General features: G+C 43.7%; 1 protein-coding gene across 2 annotated transcripts in view; it reads left to right on the forward strand.

Moving 5' to 3' along the window:
* Window positions 1–22,552, forward strand: part of ARMC2 (armadillo repeat containing 2) — a 179,302-nt gene that overhangs the window by 83,864 nt on the left and 72,886 nt on the right. The window lies entirely within an intron of this gene.

The following is a 22,552-nucleotide window of genomic DNA, read 5'->3' on the forward strand; positions in this document are numbered from 1 at the left end:
TTGTGTTCGCAAATTACTACTACTACTACTACTTAGCATTTCTATAGCGCTGCCAGGGTTACGCAGCGCTGTACAATTTTAGCATGGGGAAGGACAGTCCCTGCTCAAGAGAGCTTACAATCTAAAGGTTACAAACTATGTAGTCAGTGGATTTGTATGGCCAACTTAATTAGCTAACTAGCCAATCAGCACTGATAATTGCCAATTAATGGCATTAATTAGAATTTACATGCAGTGGTTCCCAAACCTACTACTACTACTACTTAACATTTCTAGAGCGCTACTAGGGTTACGCAGCGCTGTACAAATTAACAATTAAGGACGGTCCCTGCTCGGAAGAGCTTACAATCTAAAGGACGAAATGTCAAGTTGGGGTAGATAAGTTTTCTGAGAAGTGGTGTAGTGATTAGGAGCCGAAGGCGACATTGAAGAGGTGGGCTTTGAGCATTGATTTGAAGATGGGTAGGGAGGGGGCACGGCGTATGGGCTCAGGGAGTGTGTTCCAGGCATGGGGTGAGGCGAGATAGAAGGGACGGAGCCTGGAGTTGGAGGTGGTGGAGAAGGGTACTGAAAGGAGGGATTTGTCTTGAGAGCGGAGGTTACGGGTAGGGACGTAAGGGGAGATGAGGGTAGAGAGGTACGGAGGGGCCGCAGATCGAGAGCATTTGTAGGTGAGTAAGAGAAGCTTGAACTGTATGCGGTATCTGATTGGGAGCCAGTGGAGTGACTTGATATGAGTATATCGGTTAAGGCGGAAGATAAGACGTGCGGCAGAGTTCTGGATGGACTGAAGGGGGAGTAGATGGCTACGTGGGAGGCCGGTCAGGAGTAGGTTGCAGTAGTCAAGGCGAGAGGTAATGAGAGAGTGGATGATAGTTCGGGTGGTGTGCTCGAACTATCATCCACTCTCTCATTACCTGGTCCTGGAGGCACCCCAGCCTGTCAGGTTTTTGGGATAGCCAAATGAATACTTACGAGAGAGATCTGCATGTACTGCCTGCACTGCATGCAGATCTCTCTCATGAATATTCATTGTGGACATCCCGAAAACCTGACTGGTTGGGGTGCCTCCAGGATTAGGTTTGGCAACCACTGGTCTAAGCATATTCTTTAAAGTAATGTTGCATGAGTCCCAGGTGGGCTTTGTGCGGGGAAGGACGGCAGTGAAAAATGTTCGGTCTCTACTGACATTTTTAGAAGTTGTAACCAAAAGCCGCCTCACGTCGCTCTTAGTGAGTTTTGATGCGGAAAAGGCGTTTGACCGGGTCAGTTGGTCACATTTATTTGCGGTACTACGTGCTTATGGTTTTGAGGGCTTTTTCCTAGAAGCGGTCAAGGTCCTATATTCGATGCCGAGTGCTTATGTATGGGTAAATGAAGAGCGCTCGAGATCCTTCCGGATCTATAGAGGGACGAGACAGGGATGTCCCTTATCTCCTCTTTTGTTTGTTTTATCCTTGGATCCTCTTCTCCGAGAAATACTACAACACCCGGAGATTAGAGGTGTACAGATAGGGAATTCTGAGTTCTTACTTTCTGCCTTTGCAGATGATTTACTAGTGCATCTCACAGAGCCACACTCTTCTTTACCGGCCCTCTTGGAATTATTTACGGAGTTTGGGGATTTTGCAGGGTTCCGTCTTAATTACAGTAAATCATTGGCACTACCCTCGGTGGAAGACCTAAAGAAAACGTGGGGAGAGAGATTTCCTCTTCGATGGGCACCGGGATCTTTTAAATATCTGGGTTTACATATCTCGATGAAAGTTTCAGAGCTATATAGTCTGAATGTCTCTAGACTGTTAGGGAACACGACGGAGAGATTACGTGCTTGGCGGTCGTTGCCTCTGTCTCTCAGTGGACGGGTTCAATTATTCAGAATGGTAGAGTTTCCTAGGTGGTTGTATTTATTGCATATGCTGCCCCTTTATTTGAAAACAAAAGATGTGAATACGTTGACCAAAATGATCAGATGCTTCTGCTGGGGAGGTAGAAAAGCAAAATTGCCACTACATATGCTGCAGGGGACTTGGAAGGAGGGAGGTCTAGGGCTACCGGATCTAAGGAGGTACAATTGGGCCTGCCTTCTACGTCATCTTGGAGATTGGTTTTTGGCGCGAGATGATTATACTTGGAGGAGATTGGAAAGCCAATATTATGCACCGTGTCACTTTCATTTTCTCTTGCAGGCTCCTAGCAAATCACTTCCTCCGGATCTACGTTCTAGTATACTTGTGGTCCCTTTACGGATGCTTTGGAGAGACATGATGCGGATGTATGGCCTGAATAGGTGTGTATCAGATTTGCTCCCTATTCAGGGTAACCTGCTGTTTCGGCCGGGTTTAGAGAACGCGGTTTTTCGGACCTGGTCGAGACATGGGATAAATCGGTTGGAGCATGTATTAAATAGACAAGGTCGTATGTTAAACCTAGGAGCCCTGGGGCTGGGATATGATATGGGTGGTGCTTTCGCCTATGCCCAGTTAAAACACTATGTGGACTCATTGGGGATGGAGGCTTTGGGCGCTGGACACTGTCGCCTATTGAGACAGTTTTTTCACTCGGTACAAAGTGAACGTTTATCTATTTCTGGGTTGCATAAGGTATTGGGGACACTTTTGGCGCCCAGGGATCGGGAGAACATTCGTCAGAGATGGGCAGGAGACTTGGAAAGACCACATCTTTCTTTAGATTTCAATGTTCTGACGGCCAGGATACGGAGCTTAACGGGGAATGCAGGGCTTAGAGAGTGCCAATATCGCATTCTTCATCGGGCCTATCTGACGAAGGCTCAGGTATTCAAGATGGGAGGAGTTTCTACACCCTTATGTGGGAAGTGTGGGAGGGCCCCGGGATCTTTCTTTCACTGTTTATGGAGCTGCTATAAAGTGAGATACTTTTGGGATACTATTGCCCAATATTTGGCGGATCTTTTGGACTTGAGAATCATGTGCTCTCCGATGGGAGTCTTGTTAGATAAATATGAAGCTTTTCTGTTGCAGAGGGGATCAGCCCGTCAAATGGTTCGGAAGGCCGCCTTGATTGGTAAAAGACTAATAATGAGTCAGTGGATGGCGGAGACCCCCCCGGACTTCTGGCACTGGCGCAACAAGTTACACGAATTTGTATTGTTTGAGAGGAGAGGGGTGGGAAGCTCCCCTGGGAGGTTGAAGCGATTTTTGGATGTTTGGGGGCCATATATTCATACTCTGTCTCCCAAAGGACGCAGTTTAATGGTGAACTCACTTTAGATGTATCTTGAAATTGGATCATCCTTTGTGGTAATACGTTAAAAGCTAGATATCTCTCAACAAGGGGTGGGAGGTAGAGGGAGGGGGGAGGAAGGGATTTTCTTAGTTGTTTCACTATGCCACAAACTTTTTGGTAATAGTATGCTCCTCATAAAGGTTTTAAAAGTGGTGGAGTTTGATGTGCGATGGGGGGAACATATGTGTTTTGAATATATTGTTTTGGAATGTGGATACGGGAGAAGGGAAGGCTGTGCTAACACACCATGAAAGTTGTTATTTGTGTATTGGACATGGTGGAAACCGTTGATAAAGCATGGCTAGGGGGGGAAGGGGGGGATAGAAATGTTGAAAAATATGATGACTGTAAGTAATGGGGTAGATCCCCTGTCCTGTTATGATTTTGAGTTTGTAATGTTATAACACCATTAAGATGCGGAGTTGGAGTTGTATTTCATCAAGTCATCAATAAAAACCGTTGAAACATTAAAGTAATGTTGCATAAGGCGCATAGTTGGGGCATGACCATGGGCGGCACGTTGTTACAGAAGGCACCTAGTCCACGCCTAATTTAGGCCTAGGCATTTGGTGTAACTGCCTGTGACTAAACGTAGTCGTGCAGACAGGCGCTAAGCGTATTCTATACACCATGCCTGAATTTAGGCGTACTTCACAGAATATGCCTAGGTGTATTTTTTAATTTTTTAAATTTATTTATTTAACACATTTATATCTCACATTTTCCCACTTAGTTGCAGGCTCAGTGTGGCTTACACAATATTGTAGAGGTAGGCTTCGGTTCAATAATACAAATACATAGTACAGTAGTAAGCATGTAACCAACATCAGTATAAAACAACAAAGAAATAGAGGGGGTAGTGATAGAAGTCTAGTATTGTCCATATTTTGCTGTGTCGCAGGAAGTAGGAAGTTAATTTGGATCAGGGGGGTAGGCCTTCTTAAACAATTTGGTTTTCAGTAATTTCCTGAAGTTTTAGTCATGATATATAGAAATCTAGTCCTATAATGAGTAATGTTTTGTGTTGTGGTTGATTATGAATGTTTTTATGGAAATCACCTAGTTATAGATGGTATATGTTTTTTTTTTTAAATGAATAAATAAATATGTAGACAACATAAATGCTAAAAAGAGACTTAGGGCTCTGTTTACTAAGCCGCGATGTAGACGGGCTAGCATTTTTAGCGTGCGTTAATGCTAGATACACCCAAAGGAGTATATGGGTGTGTCTGACATTAGCCTGCGCTAAAAACACTAGTGCGTCTTAATAAACAGGGCCCTAGATTTTATTTATTTTTTATTAATATTTTAAATACATTGTAAAAGAATGTATTAAGGTAATTGCAGGGAAAAAAGCAACAAAACAATGCATCATGTCCATATTATGAGGAAGCTCTTTAACATATTAACAAGTGTAATAAGAAACACATGAAATGCTATATAATAAAAAGCACCTCCAACATTCTGAAGCTGACTCCGTGGCACTATGGCAGTGTAGGGTTCGTAAGTCTGTAGTTCAGCGTTTTATTGGCTCTCACTGTCAATGAAGAACCGATCAGACAGAACGGAACTTGGAGGAGGGAAGTGGAGTGGATTGAATCTCTAACAAACAATCATATACAGGGAGGTACAAACATCAGTGGAGGCAAGTGCACAGAACGGAAGGGAAGACAAACATTTAATCACTTTGTCACTCACACACATCACACACACACACACACACAGACATCACACACACACACAATCACTCTGTGTATCTCTCAGTGGAGGCAAGTGCACAGAACGGAAGGGAAGACAAACATTTAATCACTTTGTCACTCACACACACATACATCACACACACACTCAATCCTGTGTATCTCTCTCTTACACTGTCTGTAAAACACACTGTCACTCTGTCTCTCACATGGGCAACTGTATGTTGCATTCTCAGGAGTAAGGAGCTCATCTGATGTGATTGTTAAACTGATTGAAGGGCCTGAACAAGGAAAACTTTTACCACATTGTAACACAGTTTACACAAAAACTATTGTATATAAAGAAATCTTACACATGTAAACAACAATTATATTCAGAATACAACCGTGGAAACATTAATGGCAGGAACTCATTACATTGCTAGCGCCCGTTTCATTGCGTTAAGAAACGGGCCTTTTTTACTAGTATCTAAATAAAGAAAAGTGTGATATGTAGCCTAAATATTTAAACCCTCTATACTAGTGTTTCCCAAGTCCAGAGTACCCTTGCCAACCAGGTTTACAGGATATCCCAATGAATATGCATGAAAGATTTGCATATAATGGAGGCAGTGTATGGAAATCACATTTATGCATATTCATTGTGGATATCCTGAAAACCTGACTGGCAAGGGGTAGTCCAGGACTGGACTTCGGAAACACTGCTCTATACCAGCTTCACCTGCAGAAAAAAATATGACATTCAATAAGGAAAATTATGTCTTCACTTCATACAGAAGAACATTTTCTAAATGAATATGTTTCAAAAAGATATATCTATTTTCCTTATACATGACCAGACATTTGCATGGAAATTGCAAAGAAAAATAACAAGATACTCCTATAGCTAGGTTTCAGCTACAGGAACATTTTCTCTTCATCTGAATAGCTCTGGCCACACCGGGAAATATTGGAATAGCTTTTTTTTGGGGATTTGGATTTTTGCTCACACCTTTTTTCAGTAGTAGCTCAAGGTGAGTTACATTCAGGTACTCTCGATATTTCTGTGTCCCAGGAGGGCTGACAATCAAAGTTTGTACCTGAGGCAATGGAGGGTTAAGTGACTTGCCCAAGATTACAAGGAGCAGCAGTGGGATTTGAACCGGCCACCTCTGGATTGCAAGACCGGTGCTCTAACCACTAGGCCGCTCCTCCACTCAACAACATTCCATGTAGAATCTCAAATAGTAGCAACATTCCATGTTCCACTGCACTAACCACTAGGCTACTCTTCCACTAGCAACATTCCATGTAGAACATTCCATGTAGAAGCCTGCCCTTGCAGATCAGCAATGCAGCCGTGCAGGCTTCTGTTTCTGTGAGTCTGACGTCCTGCACATACGTGTTGCTGATCTGCAAGGGCAGGCTTCTACATAGAATGTTGCTAGTGGAATAGCAACATTCCATGTAGAATCTCAGATAGTAGCAACAGAATCTCAAATAATTTATTTGGATTTTGCTCACACCTTTTTCAGTAGTAGCTCAATGTGAGGTACATTCAGGTACTCTGGATATTTCTCTGTCCCAGGAGGGCTCACAATCTTAAGTTTGTACCTGAGGCAATGGAGGGTTAAGTGACTTGCCCAAGATCACAAGGAGCAGCAGTGGGATTTGAACCGGCCACCTCTGGATTGCAAGACCGGTGCTCTAACCACTAAGCCACTCCTCCACACATAAAACAATAACGCCCCCCCCCCCCCCCCCCCCCCCCCCCGTTTACTAAGCCATGCGGCAATGCTGACACAGCCCATTCAAAGTAAATGGGCTATGTTGGCATTATTGCACTGCAAGCGCGGCTTAGAAAACAGGGGGGGGGGCGGGGTAAACGTTTTTTTGGGAAAATATTCTTTAAGTACAGCCTGTTTTTGTTCTTTTGTGTGGAAGGATACTAACAAAGTAGCTCTTTTAGTTATCAGACTAGATTGACATACAGTGTTTTATTAAAAAAAAAAATTTTGAAGATAGTTAATAGTAAGCTCTAAAACTTAAACCTTACCAAAGATACTTAAAAAAAAATGAATGATGTATTTGTTAATTGGGTACCAATCTATTCCATGTGGAATATTGTAGTCCTGTATAGATAAATACTTGTCATGGTAATGTGGGGTAATTGGAAAAGGCATTTCGGCTGGTAAAACAATGTTTTATGGGCAGAAATGGCCCAGTTGCCAGGAGTACAATCACGTAAACGTATGCGCATACACCCTGTACAAACGTAAGTTTATCCAACCTAAGCAGAGATATTCCCTTGAGCAGAGATAGGGTGGGTTTGAACTTACACATAAACTTTATACACATGTATGCTTGCAAAAGAAAACTGGAAATTTTTGTTACGCGTATATTTAGTATACAAGTTAGGCGGCTGTCAATAAAAATAGCCTCTGTGTGAGTCAGTAATAATATCTGTGTACAGTTACTAAAACATTGAGGTCAAGGGCCATTGACCAGCTTCAGGGATTGATGAATGTTGCTCCCCTAGATACGTCAGAAAGGAAGCTGTGGTCACTTTCTTTCACAGACCATAGCTTTGCAGACAAATCATCTATTAATAATTCTCACCTCAAACATTCTGACGCTCACTTTGTGGCAGGGAAACCCTGGAGCCCTGCACTTAGGCTGTCACTACTCACTGTCACTCATGCACCACTCACTCTCACTGATAGACTCACCCACAGCCACGCCCCTTCCGCACATAATTTGCTACCTCAACGTTCTAATGAAGCTGCAACTTCCGATTTGTGAGGTGCCAGAGATCGGAATTTAGCCCCATTACTGTTTGCCCCGCCCTCGCGTCAAACGTGATGACATCGAGGGCGGCGCTATGACACTTGACCAATCCCATCGCTCCGCCCTCAGCGTCATCACGTTTGACGCGAGGGCGGGGCATACATCGATCTACTACGCGAGGACGGAGGGAGTGAGCCAGGCAGGCTGTAGGTCACAGGCAGCGACGGAGCCAGCCAGCCACTCTGTATGTCGCGGGGCGGGTCGCCGGCCAGGGCAGGGCACCCACGACCACCCTGAAGCACGGAGGGTAAGTCCAGCAACAAGGGGAGGGGGATGGAAATGAAAGCGCCTTGCTAGCGCCCGTTTCATTGGCCTCAGAAACGGGCCTTTCTTACTAGTATCCAATATCACAGGATGGAAGCTACAGCAGGATTATTGCTTAAATCAAGGAAACCAACATGGAGGAGACCCAAACAATATATATTATTTGAGGGTAGGAAACAAGAGAGTGATGTAACAACAGTAGCATCCCAATTAAAAATCCATCACGGACTATAAATCCAGTAACTGGACTAGATCATCGATGCAGAATTAGTTGGAGAAATAATATTTGCATTATCTCCTACACTAATAGAAAATTAAATCAAATCCTGTTGTGTTTGTGATAGTGAAAGCCCAACCGTGGCACGTATTGTTTGTTTTGAGGGTAACTTTAAAAGGGACTTGAGTATGTAGAACAGCTTTTAAACTCTGAAGTAGGGTTTCATAAAATTACCCGATGTATACATGTATATGAAGTAAGACAGTTAGGTCGTAGTGCCTCCTTTTATATGATGCAAGCGTAAGCATTCCTATGGGAAGAGAATATGCAAAGTACTACTACTACTACTATTTAGCATTTCTATAGCGCTACAAGGCGTACGCAGCGCTGCACAAACATAGAAGAAAGACAGTCCCTGCTCAAAGAGCTTACAATCTAATAGACAAAAAATAAAGTAAGCAAATCAAATCAATTAATGTGTACAGGAAGGAGGAGAGGAGGGTAGGTGCAGGCGAGTGGTTACAAGTGGTTACGAGTCAAAAGCAATGTTAAAGAGGTGGGCTTTCAGTCTAGATTTAATGATGGCCAAGGATGGGGCAAGACGTAGGGGCTCAGGAAGTTTATTCCAGGCGTAGGGTGCAGCGAGACAGAAGGCGCAAAGTCTGGAGTTGGCAGTAGTGGAGAAGGGAACAGATAAGAAGGATTTATCCATGGAGCGGAGTGCACGGGAAGGGGTGTAGGGAAGGACGAGTGTGGAGAGATACTGGGGAGCAGCAGTGAATACATTTATAGGTTAGTAGAAGAAGTTTGAACAGGATGTGAAAACGGATAGGGAGCCAGTGAAGGGTCTTGAGGAGAGGGGTAGTATGAGTAAAGCGACCCTGGCGGAAGATGAGACGGGCAGCAGAGTAGGGGGGGGGATTGGCACTTATGTGCATATTATGCTGATTTTTACAGAATTACATCTGCCTTGGAGCAGCTGTAAATATGTTCTCCGACTTTCCCTGGGGAGGTTTTATAAAGGCAGAATGAGCAGACAGATGATGAAATGCTAACAGAAATTAAGAAAGCTAACACATTTCGGTTACCCTAATATTGACTGGATAAACATCATGTCAAGAAATGCTAGGGAGGGAAGGTTGCTGGATGGAACAGCTGGTTCTGTAACCAACAAGAAAGGGAGCTATTTTAGGTCTAGTCCTTAGTGGAATATAGGACTTCATGGAGAAGTAATGGAGTTGGGTCCACTTGTCAGTAGTGATCATAACCTGATTAATTTTGAGTTAATAACTGGAGTGAATGGAGTCCAGAATCTAAGATTCTCTTGCAGTATTCTTATATTGGGATTGTGAGATGGGGGTGAGGCGGATTGGAACCTTTTTATATAGAACCCATTTCAGAGGCAGGGAGGAATTGGCGTCTGAGTTGTCAGGTAAGGAGGGATTAGATGGGACTCTTCATGAATTGGATTGATGGATTTATTGTTAGGCTGTTACAGCTTTTATGCTGCTTGTCTTCGCTTGTTGATAAATTCTGTTGAAATAAAGGGTTGGGGTGGGTTTTGGGAAGGGGTACAGGAGGAAAATTGTTAAAAGTTTGACTGTATAATTTAAGTCTTTGTATGTTTGGATATTTGATTCTTTGTTCGTCCATAAGGTTGGGTGAGTTTACTTTGATTTGTCATTAATAAAACTGTTGAAACATAACTGGAATGAAGACAATGAGGAAATCTACTGTAAAATGAGGAAAATGATTGATTAAAAAAACTAAAGGGAGAAGCTGCAAAGATTAAGGGTTGAAATCAGGCATGGATGTTTAAAAGAACATTGTGGAAGGATGACTGACAGCGGGCTGACACTGCCGCAATTCTCAGGCTTTGGAACAGACGGCCGAACCTTAACTGACATCAGAGAGGTCTCTCAGGTATTTCAAGCTGTCCCTTCCATATACAGTAATGCCCAAGGACTAACAGAGGTGTGAAACTGCTGCAATTCACAGGCATTGGAACAGATGGTGGACTTTGACTGAAGTTGGAGAGAGGGCCCTTTTTCAGCTATTTCAAGCTGTCCCCTCCATGGAATGCGGCTGTGGGTGCATGGCTGCAGGTGTGTTCCCTACTGGGCAGGTCCTGCCCCTTTGGAGCCCACAAGGAGCATGTCACTCTGTTCCTTCTCTGCGGGGAAGCGTAAAGGAGGCAAGAATAAAACTGTTAATCCAATTATTGTGAAGGGGCTTACAGCAAGTAACGACTTTTGCTTCATTGGTTACAGTGAGCACTTTTTCCTCTCAAGTTTCTCTTTTGTTGGGGGACTGAACCCCACCCCCACAACTTGCTCTGTTAAGGGAGTCTGTTATTGTACCAATTAAGGATGGCACTATGTCCTCCAAGGAATTTATTCCAAGTGGTGGTCCCACTCCCAATCTTTTGTCTCCAGATATGGGTAACGTTTTACGTTCTAACTCTTAGTATAGCATCGCCTGTTCCTATTTCTTTTTCACAGTCGGTGAAACTGCTTCTCCTCCTCTTTCTAATATGCATGATGTTTCATTAAGAGGTGTTTGATTTAGTTAATAAAAAAAATCTTGCAAGATAATTTTAATACATTTGAGTAAATTTGCAGAAGAAGCATTAGCAAAGTTATTAGATTAGGGTAAGAGGATGGTGAAATCAGAGCAGTGTTTGGAGAAAATTGAATCACAGATTGCCTCCTGTCAATCAGCAATGGCAGCAACTGCTAAAGATGATTTGGCATTACATCTGCAGACAGCAGCCTTCGCGAACAGAACAGCAGCTCAGAGCTTAAGACTTTTAAATTTTCTGGTTATTTATTATTTGGCTTTATGGGAGCTTTTCAAGATGTACTTGAAAGATATGTTACAGTTTCCACTTGAGACTTTGACAATTAGCAATCTTTATTATCTTCCCAAAGGATCCAGAGTGATTAACCACGAAGGAGCTTATGATTCCATTGACTCCCCTGATAGTTTGGGTGTTTCTGAGTTTCTTGAATCCTCGTGTGATAATATTTCTAAAAGAGCAAATTTGCTAGTCTCATTCCAAAAAACAGCGAAGCAAAAGATGGTATTTTTAGAAGTATATTTTCCAAAGAAAAGTGTACCTTTTTGTGGACAAAATATGATGTTTCAAGGCCTACTTAAGACAGAAAGCTTTCTTGCAGTTTAAACTTAAGGTTTTGGCTGTGGGAACCTCCTGTTCCCTAACGTTTTGCTGTAAATGCCTGGTATCATATGGAAACCACTCCTGTTTGTTCGTGATTCCTATATATTTGGAAACTTTCTTTCTGATAAAGCTGTAGTTCAGCATTTGGATGTAAAATGATTGACTAGTTGCAGATGATATTTAGGGTTTATATAATTATTTTCAGTGCTTGCTGATATATTTCCTTTTCTTATAATCTGATTTGGGTTTTTTAAAACCCTTTATTGGTTTCTCCTTGAAGTGGACTTGGATGCAGTAATGTGGTTATAATTTCTTTTGTTGACTATGCATTTTTTGTGTCTTTGTAACATATGGTAGATACTCAAATTAAAAAAAAATTTCTAGAAGCCCAGACCAGATGTGTTACATTAATAAAGGACTTTTAGAACCAAAAGAATATCTGTCAAAAAAATGGAAAAAGGATTGCATGAAGAAAATTGGAATCAGCATTAACACTAGCAAGTTAGGTGCAAAGCATTAATGAGGGAATTCTGATGAGCGGTCATGATGGTCGATCACACTTAATAGATATCTGCAGCTTTCACCTTTGCAATCAGAAAAGATTCCCTCCACCAACACTATAACTAAATTTGTACATCACCTAGGATGTGATAGTGTTGCCACTACTTGAACAGTTACAAGTTGCCCAAACAAACCAAAAATAAACCAGCCTCCTCTATTAAGGATCTTCTGTAAGTGGCCAAGACTTTGAAGCCTTCACTAGATGGTGGATGACTCTTTGAAGCCTTCCCTAGATGGTGGATGACTCTTATCAGCATCTCTGTGGCCTAGCATGGAAACGAGCCCAAAGGAACGTGAAGAATAAAAAATAAATTGGTTCTTATCAATAGTAAAACATTGGCTAAACCAAAGAGGATCAGAAGGACCCAACCACAAGAATTTATTTTTTTCTTGATTCAACTTGAGTTGATGGGATGAAATCCAATTTTCTATCAGTTCCAGGCATTCATTTGTCCCATTTAACATGTCTGCCTTGACCTTAGGCACAGGAAAAAGTCCAGTACTATCTGCATAGATGAAAAAATGTAGCATTAATCTTTTCCAGTCACTCTCAAAGAAGTGGGAGAAAGTGGTGTGTTTTCTGGAACTCCACAACCTAAACACAACAGAGATTTTCCACGGGCAACCAAAGAACCTATGACTGTTTCCATACTGAATCTTTTACGGAATCCAGATTGGGTTGGGTGCAAAATATCAAATCGAAGTAGATTTCAAGTTGTTTTGTTACCCAACCCTCCATAACTTGGTGAAAAGTGGGATGGAAGCCACTGGTCTATAACTAGTCACGACCTGTATACTTCCCTTTTGATACTTAGGAATTGGTGTAAGAACTATATCACCGCCTAATGCTACTACTACTACTACTACTTAACATTTCTAGAGTGCTGCCAGGGTTGCGCAGCGCTGTACAATTTTAACACAGGACAATCCCTGCTCAAAGAGCTTACAATCTAATGGACAAGTGTAGAGTCAGTCAAGTAGGGGTAGTCAATTTGGGGCATTCACGATTACATGAAAGGTACAAAGGTATAAAGGTTAGGTGCCGAAAGCAATATTGAAGAGGTGGGCTTTGAGCAATGATTTGAAGACGGGTAAGGAGGGGGCTTGGCGTAGGGGTTCGGGAAGTTTATTCCATGCGTAAGGTGATGCGAGGCAGAATGGGCGGAGCCTGGAATTGGCGGTGGTGGAGAAGGGTGTTGAGAGGAGGGATTTGTCCTGTGAGCGGAGGTTACGGGCGGGAACATAAGGGGAGATGAGGCTAGAGAGGTAATGAGGTGCTGCAGACTGAGTGCATTTGTAGGTAAGAAGGAGAAGCTTGAACTGTATGCGGTATCTGATTGGAAGCCAGTGAAGTGACTTGAGGAGAGGGGTGATATGAGTATAGCGGTTCAAGCGGAATATAAGGCGTGCAGCGGAGTTCTGAACTGATTGAAGGGGGGGATAGATGGTTAAGAAGGAGGCCAGTGAGGAGTAGGTTGCAATAGTCAAGGCGAGAGGTGATGAGAGCGTGGATGAGAGTTCGGGTGGTGTGCTCAGAGAGGAAAGGGCGAATCTTGCTGATATTAAAGAGGAAGAAGCGACAGGTCTTGGCTGTTTGTTGGATATGTGCAGAGAAGGAGAGGGAAGAGTTGACGATGACTCCGAGGTTGCGGGCAGATGAGACGGGGAGGATGAGGGTGTTATCAACTGAGATCGAGAGCGGAGGAAGAGGAGAAGTGGGTTTTGGTGGAAAGACGATAAGCTCGGTCTTGGCCATGTTCAGTTTCAGGTGGCGGATGGACATCCAAGCAGCAATGTCGGAAAAGCAGGTCGACACCTTGGCCTGGGTCTCCACGGTGATGTCTGGTGTGGAGAGATACAGCTGGGTGTCATCAGCATAAGGATGATACTGGAATCCATGGGATGAGATCAGTGAGCCCAGGGAAGAGATGTAGATTGAGAAAAGAAGGGGTCCAAGGACAGATCCCTGGGGAACTCCAACAGAGAGCGGGATGGGGGTGGAGGAGGATCCATGAGAGTGTACTTTGAAGGTGCGGTGGGGGAGAGAGGATGAGAACCAGGAGAGGACAGAGTCCTGGAATCCAAATGAGGTCAGTGTGGCAAGAAGTAAGTCATGATTGACAGTGTCGAAGGCGGCGGATAGATCGAGGAGGATAAGGATGGAGTAATGGCCTCTGGATTTGGCAAGGAACAGGTCATTACAGACTTTAGAGAGTGCTGTTTCTGTCAAGTGTAGAGGGCGAAAACCAGATTGAAGTGGATCGAGGATGGCCTGAGAGGAGAGGAAATCGAGGCAGCGGCTGTGAACGGCACGCTCAAGTATTTTGGAGAGGAAGGGTAGGAGGGAGATGGGGCGGTAGTTGGAGGGACAGGCCGGGTCAAGTGAAGGTTTTTTGAGGAGAGGTGTGACTACGGCATGCTTGAAGGTGTCAGGGACAGTTGCAGTGGAGAGAGAGAGGTTGAGGATATGACAGATGGAGGGGGTGACAGTATGAGAGATGGTGTTCAGTAAGTTGGTGGGGATGGGATCCGAGGAACAGGTTGTGCATTTCGAGGAGGAAAGGAGGCGGGCGGTTTCTTCCTCAGTGATAACAGGAAAGGAGGAGAAAGAGTTAGTTGGTTGGTTGAGGGAGGGGGCTGAAGAGAGAAGAGGAGGTGGCTTGGTGGTGAATTCAAGGTTGATCTTTTGCACTTTGTCATGGAAGTAGTCAGCCAGAGATTGAGGGGGGGGGGGGTGGGAGAGGAGGGCACTTTGAGGAGGGAGTTAAGGGTGGCGAAGAGACGACGAGGGTTGGAGCTGAGAGAATTGGTTAATTGGGTGTAGTAGTCCTGTTTGGCAAGGACTGGAAGGAGGATAGCATGAATTTGTAATGAAGGAAATCCGAATGGGTGCGGGATTTCCTCCAGAGGCGTTCAGCAGATCGGGCGCAGGAGCGAAGGTAGCGAATGCAAGGGGTCAACCAGGGCTGTGGATTAGTACGCCTTGTGGGACGGGAGATGGATGGTGCAAGGGTGTCCAGAGCAGCGGAGAGAGTGGCATTATAAGCGGAGACAGCCTTGTCGACAGACTCGGAGGACATGATAGAGGGGAGGAGATCAGAAATACTAGAGGATAAGGTGGGAGGGTCAATAGCCTGGAGATTCCTAGAAGTAGTGGTTAATGTTGGGCAGGGCTGAGGGGGGGTGACGGAGGGTGAAGGTGATCAGGTGATGGTCAGAGATAGGAAGAACCGAGGTGTGGAAATTGGAGGGCGAGCCGGAGAAGGAGAGGACGAGGTCAAGACAATGACCATCGCGGTGAGTAGGGGCGGTGGAGCACAGCTGGAGGCCGAAGGAGGATGTTAGAGTGTGGAACTGAGGAGCGTGAGAGTCGGAGGGGTCGTCAACGTGTATGTTAAAGTCTCCGAGAATGAGGGACGGAGATGAGGGGTCAAGAAAAACAGAAAGCCAGGCATCGAAGTCAGTGAGTAAGGAAGAGAGAGATTTATCAGGGGGGCGGTAGATGACTGTAACTCTGAGTGGCAACGGGTAGAATAGACGGATGGAGTGAACTTCAAAGGATGAGAAGCAGTGAGATTGTGGTAGGGGGAGGGGTTGAAAACTACAGGCAGGTGAGAGTAGTAACCCGACACCTCCGCGGCCGACTGGGCGGGGGGTGTGGGAGAAAAGATAGCCTCCATGGCATAGGGCCGGGACTGAGGCCGAGTCATCGGGGGTGAGCCAGGTTTCAGGGCGAGCAGATGAAGGGAGCTGGAGATAAAGAGATCGTGGATGAGGAGAAGTTTGTTGCACACGGAGCGGGCATTCCACAGGGTGCACGAGAAGGGGAGGGAAGAAGGGGGAAGGAGGGGAACAGGAATGAGATTGGAGATGTCTCGGAGTGTAATTTCCAAGTATCAATTGACTTTTTAACTATTGCACATTTGCCAAAAGAAAAGACAGGAAAGCCTCCTTCATTAGATAAGTTGGACATACATCTGAGCTGCAGGTAGATTTTGCATATTTCCTCAACAGTTCTTTAATATCTTTGACAGTAGCTATATCAAAATGTTCCTAAATTCTGTCCACGGGATTGTAAGGTGCTCCTGGGGGGGGGGGGGAAGGACAGAGGCTACTATTTTTTTGTATTCTTTTCTTATTTTTGTATGTGTGTATAACGCAGTTGCAAGTAATGCAGTTCTGATCTTGCACAGTAGTTTATACGGTAACTAGTGTGTTCCAAATAATAGCTTTTGATATAAAATGTTAGCAGAAATGGTCTGTAAATTTGAGATAAAATCCTTAGGAATTAACCTCTCTGTGAAGTTGTGTTAAATTGTCACTCCAAGTGTAACACACAATCATCCACTGTAAAAACACCATGGCTTTTAGTTCGTTTTAATTTTCTGTGGTCCATGTGTGTGGAGGCTATTTTGCTTGGATGTAAAATACAGCCTTTCATCATTTAATCTATTACATTCTGGCTTGGATAATGTGGGATTAGCAGAAGGAAGCAGACTGCAAGCTCTGACAATCCCCAGCAGCCCTCAGTGGTTCACATTCGCACAGCTAAACGAGTTTTCATTTTCGGCTTTGGTCGAAACGAGGTGATAAGTTGTGGCCGTAAGCTTTCAGACAGTTTTGGTGGCGTTTTGGTTTCAGGCAAAATATGAAAAAAAGCAGTTTCAGTCGGCCTCTGTTTAAGAGGGCTCGACAGAAGCTCCCTGAGCTCCGTCAATATCTTGAGATGGATCCTGTCTGGTCCCATAGCTTTGTCCACCTTCAGTTTTTCAGGTTGTTCATAAACACTTACTTCTCTAAACGGTGTGATACTTACTTTTATTCTCATATTGTACCTTTGTCAGCCAACCTTTGTTTGGCATGTCTGTTTTTTTCCTTATTCTCCACATAGCGGTTCACAGCATCTTTCAGCCTCACAATTTCATTTTTAGGCTTCCTCCTTTTACTAATATACTTAAAAAAAAAAATCTTATCGCCTCGTTACATTTTCCACCCGTTCTTCTTCTTGTGCTTTCTCCCTCCATATATCTCTCTTCGCTTCCTTCAGTTTCATCCGGTATTCTTTTCTGTGTTCTTCTTGAGTTCTTATGTATTTCATAAGTAGAGGAGTGTGGTAGCCATGTTAGTCCACTCTTAAGGTTATCAATAGAAATCAAACAAAATAAAACATGGAAAAGAAAATAAGATGATACCTTTTTTATTGGACATAACTTAATACATTTCCTGATTAGCTTTCGAAGGTTGCCCTTCTTCGTCAGATCGGAAATAAGCAAATGGTTCCTAGCCCATTATAAACCATAAAGCTGTATGTCTCTGTTGATCACCCCACCCCTCACCTATCCACACCCATCCTGTTAGAATATCAATGATATGCTTTGATGTCCCCATGCATACCTCCTACCCAACCCAATCCTATTAGACTGTCACTGAAATGCTTTGATGATTCACTCATATATACTGTCATCTACAAACATTTGCTTATTTCCGATCTGACGAAGAAGGGCAACCTTCGAAAGCTAATCAAGAAATGTATTAAGTTATGTCCAATAAAAAAGGTATCATCTTATTTTCTTTTCCATGTTTTATTTTGTTTGATTTCTATTGATAACCTTATGTATTTCATGAATGCCACATTTTTTTCACTTTCTTTTCTTTTTTTTTTTTTAATAGATTCTTTATTAATATATTTCATTACAACACTAAACAGTGTAAATATGCAATCGGCATTATTTTACCAGAGAAATTATAATACAATAAGGAAAAAAAAATATCGACCTATTCGTCCACAAATAAAAAAAAGAAAACAGGATCCAAGAATTCACATATCTAGAAAAAAAAAAAATTTAAGGAAAAGTAACATAATGGCTGCTACCTCAGGGTTCTGATCCCAGCCTGCTATTTAGGAAGGGCATATAACATTCAAATCAACTCTAGCATCAAGAAATTCTTTTAACTGTTTCGGGTCTACAAACTGAAACTGTTTACCCTCTAGTAATACATTACAGATACAAGGAAAACGTAGTACAAAGTTTACTCCCATTGCCAACGCTCTGGGGCGCAGCTCTAAAAAAAGCTGTGCGCCTCACTTGAGTGAGAGGTCAGGAAAAATACGGACCTTTGAGCCCAAAAACAGATTTTCTAAGTGTCTTAAGGAAAATCTTAATACAGCATTCCGATCTGGTTCCAGCACAAAAGTGACCAGCATAGTTGACCTCTGTGTAATTATTTCCAATGAACTTTCCAGGAAGTTCATACCTTCCCCCATTACTGGGGGGGTTTCCTTTCGTACCCTTCGAATTCCAGATGTAATAGGCCCGTGTAATGGGAGACAGTGAATCTTTATCCATTCCTAGAATGTCAACCATATATTTTTTTACCATTTCCAAAGGAGAAATTAGAGGAGATTTGGGAAAGTTGAGAAACCTCAGGTTAAGTCTTCTAGCCTGGTTCTCCAGGTACTCCAGATGTTTATGTAGGAAATTATTGTCTTTAACCAGTGCACCTTCCAAACTCCCCCTTTCTTGAAACTCATTATTCACCTGTTCCAATTTCAAGGATTGCTGTGCAGTCACTTGCGCTTGGAGCAGAGCAGCTTCAGAAAGAGTTTTAATATCAACAGTGTTTTCTTTCAAGGTATTCTGCATAGAGGTTTGAATGTTGTACACCATATGCCATAGTGACTCTAATGTCACTATTGCTGGTCTAACCACGCCAGCAGCTGTAGGGAGAGAGGGAGATAGAGCCTCAACACGGGAAAGTCTAGAAATAATATCTTGAGGTAATACCTTTGAAGCTGATTGAATCAATTGTTTGTGTAGTTGAGATCCGCTCTCTGTTGCCACAGTCCTACCCTCCAACAGATTAGGTTGAACCACTCTGGTTTCCGTATCTGTCCGGGCTGCTAGCAACTCACTCCCTGGCTGAGGCGGAGCAATTTGTTCCACGGGGTTCAAGGAAGCCCCGTTTACACTCTCTATCGACACTGACGCGTCGAGAGTTGCAGTAGGGGTCGAAGTTCCCTGAGGACCCGGTTGCTGCTTAGAGAATTGCAGGGTCGTTTGCCTCATCGTTGAAGAGGTTTCGGGAACCGAGGGATATTCCTTTACCTTTCCCCTCCGCTTCCCCATCGATAGCGAGGCTGCAGAGGCACTGATAGAAGCTAAAGAACAAAGCAACCTCTAGGAGCAAACTCATGTGCGTCCGTTCACAGCGCCATCTTGGATCCAGCACCCACTTTATTTTCTTAGCCACTTGTTTGGAGAACCATGTCGGTGTCCTTTTTCTCTTGCTTTTATTTACTCTCTTTACGTAAACGAGTACTACCATTTTTATAGTTCCTTTAAACCTGGATCACTGTCTTTCCGCTGCTCTTATGTTTTCCCAACACATCATCTCTTCAGGTACTCCCCCATTTTGCTAAAGTCAGCATGTTTGAAATCCAGGACTTTGCGTTTTGTGTGACTGCACTCCGCTTTAGCTGTTGTATCAAACCAAACTGTTTGATCACTGCTGCCTTGGTCTGTACCCTCAAGGTGATCCATATTTCTTCTTCCTTTCGCCAGGCCCCCTGTATTTCAGTTGCTTTAACATTTTTTCTCATATACAGAGCAACTCCACCTTTTCAACCATTTCTCTCCTTCTGAAATAAAGATTATAGCCTGGTGTGTTTGCATCTCGTTCATGGGAGTCATTGAACCATGTCTCTGTTTGTCTCTAACGTCAGGTCTTATAGATCATCAGCTTTGTTACCTAGACTGCAAGCGATTGTGTTTATGTTTTTGTTTATGTTGCTTTCCAGCTACATTTCAGTGGCTGTCTCATTTTCTGTATAGTTGTTTGCATCGTCTCCTCTTTTACTGCGTTGCTAAGCAGTGAATTGCTAAGATGGTTCTTTAAATTTTATTATTTTCCTCACTGCTGTTATATATTTTCTTTTGCTGGAGGTGGCTACCTGAAGTGACCTGCTTCCATACACCACCCCCAGCTTTTAGTATAAATACCTAGAAACACGTTGTCTGAATTTCTCAACAAAAGTTCTCTATCCTTCCACAGTTAGATGCAGCCCATCGTTACTGTTTCGTTTTTGTTGTTCCGTGTATTGCCCCATCCTCCTTTGTATCTAAAAACCTTTTTGTTCACACCAGGCTCTGAGCCACCTATTGAAGTTTAATATTACACAATTGTTCTCCTCTCCCTTACCATAGGGCAGACTATTAGATTGTAAGCTCTTTGAGCAGGGACTGTCTTTCTTCTATGTTTGTGCAGTGCTGCGTATGCCTTGTAGCGCTATAGAAATGCTAAATAGTAGTAGTAGTAGTAACCAGAGCTAATATTGTGATGTCATAATGCCTCAGTCCACCAATAAGAGCCAACCTCATCAGTGATGTCACAGTGGCTTGATTGCCCGTAACTGGCTCACTTCTGATATTGTGATGTCATAAGAGATGTCTATTAGATTGTAAGCTCTTTGAGCAGGGACTGTCTTTCTTCTATGTTTGTGCAGCGCTGCGTACGCCTTGTAGCGCTATAGAAATGCTAAATAGTAGTAGTAGTAGGTAGATAGTACTTCAGAAAAAGCTACAGTACATACCAAAGATTTTAACCCCTTTTCTAGCTTCTGGAAAGCTCTCTACGCTACAGATGTGCTATTATTGGCCAGGTCATTTGTACCCAAGTGGATTACAACATCAGTGTTAGAATCCTTGTTCTCTTCTCTGATCACAGTCGGTATTTGATTAGTACGCCTGGTAGCTGAGGATCCTGGAAGGCATTTCACTTTGTTGAGCCCCTTGGAACTGTGTTCTAAAGTTAATGCCTCTGATAATGGAATCCATAATGGAATCCCCTATCGGCAACAATTTTCTGTTTCAAACTTTTTTTTATTTTTGTTAGTGCTTTGGGGAGTGCCTTTTGCCTTGAGCTACTTCTTGATTTCTGGTTCTACCTCGGTTCTTTTTTTCATGAGCATCACAATCTCTAAAGCAGCAAAAGAATTAATTATTTAGGTGCAACATTTGTGAAAATGGATACTTCTGTGTCATACGTTGTAATTTTACTTGAGCCTACTGGTGGTGGGAGGTGGGACTGATAGTTGGGAGGCGGGGATAGTGCTGGGCAGACTTATACGGTCTGTGCCAGAGCCGGTGGTTGGGAGGCGGGCCTGGTGGTTGGGAGGCGGGGCTAGTGCTGGGCAGACTTATACGGTCTGTGCCAGAGCTGGTGGTGGGAGGCAGGGATAGTGCTGGGCAGACTTATACGGTCTGTGCCAGAGCCGGTGTTGGGAGGCGGGGATAGTGCTGGGCAGACTTATATGGTCTGTGCTGGGGCTGGTGGTTGGGAGGCAGGGATAATGCTGGGCAGACTTATGTGGTCTGTGCCAGAGCCGGTGGTGGGAGGCAGGGATAGTGCTGGGCAGACTTATACGGTCTGTGCCAGAGCCGGTGGTGGGAGGCGGGGCTGGTGGTTGGGGGGCGGGGCTAGTGCTGGGCAGACATACGGTCTGTGCCAGAGCTGGTGGTGGGAGGCAGGGATAGTGCTGGGCAGACTTATACAGTCTGTGCCAGAGCTGGTGGTGGGAGGCGGGGCTGGTGGTTGGGAGGCGGGGATAGTGCTGGGCAGACTTATACGGTCTGTGCCAGAGCCGGTGGTGGGAGGCGGGGCTGGTGGTTGGGAGGCGGGGATAGTGCTGGGCAGACTTATACATCTGTGCCAGAGCCAGTGGTTGGGAGGAGGGGCTGGTGGTTGGGAGGCGGGGATAGTGCTGGGCAGACTTATACCGTCTGTGCCCTGAAGAGGACAGGTACAAATAAAAAGTAGCACATATGAATTTATCTTGTTGGGCAGACTGGATGGACCGTGCAGGTCTTTTTCTGCTGTCATCTACTATGTTACTATGTGACCCCTCTATTCCTGGGTTTTATTATTTGATGCAGTGATGGTAAATTGGATGCTTTTGTGTATTCCTGGAAGCTCTTTTATTGGATTTATTTATTTATTTATTGCATTTGTATCCCACATTTTCCCACCTATTTGCAGGCTCAATGTGGCTTACAATATTACATCATGGCCGGCACCACTCAAGCGTAGGTAAACAATTAAGTTACATACAGAGAAATAAGTGTAACATAATGGATATAATCAATTCAGTAAATCAGAAAACAGTTATCAAGAAGTAGTGATGCATTGGAGTTCTTATTATTGATTATTATGGTACGCCTTGTTAAAGAGATACGTTTTTAGTCTTTTTCTAAAGTTGATTAAGTCGTAAATAGTTTTCTGATCAAGTGGTAATGCATTCCACAGCTGAGTGCCAATGTAGGAAAAGCAGGACGCGTGTACTAGTTTGTATTTTAGACCTTTACAGCTAGGGAAATCAAGTCCCAGGAATGTGCGAACTGATCTTTTAGTGTTCCTGGGTGGCAAATCAATAAGGTCTGACATGTAGGCCGGAGCATTTCCATGAATGACTTTGTGAATCAAAGTGCAAACTTTGATGAAAATAGTACGTTCCTTAACTGGAAGCCAATGAAGCTTCTCTCT

The sequence above is a fragment of the Microcaecilia unicolor genome, chromosome 3, assembly GCF_901765095.1.
Source record: "Microcaecilia unicolor chromosome 3, aMicUni1.1, whole genome shotgun sequence".
Lineage (NCBI taxonomy): Eukaryota > Metazoa > Chordata > Amphibia > Gymnophiona > Siphonopidae > Microcaecilia > Microcaecilia unicolor.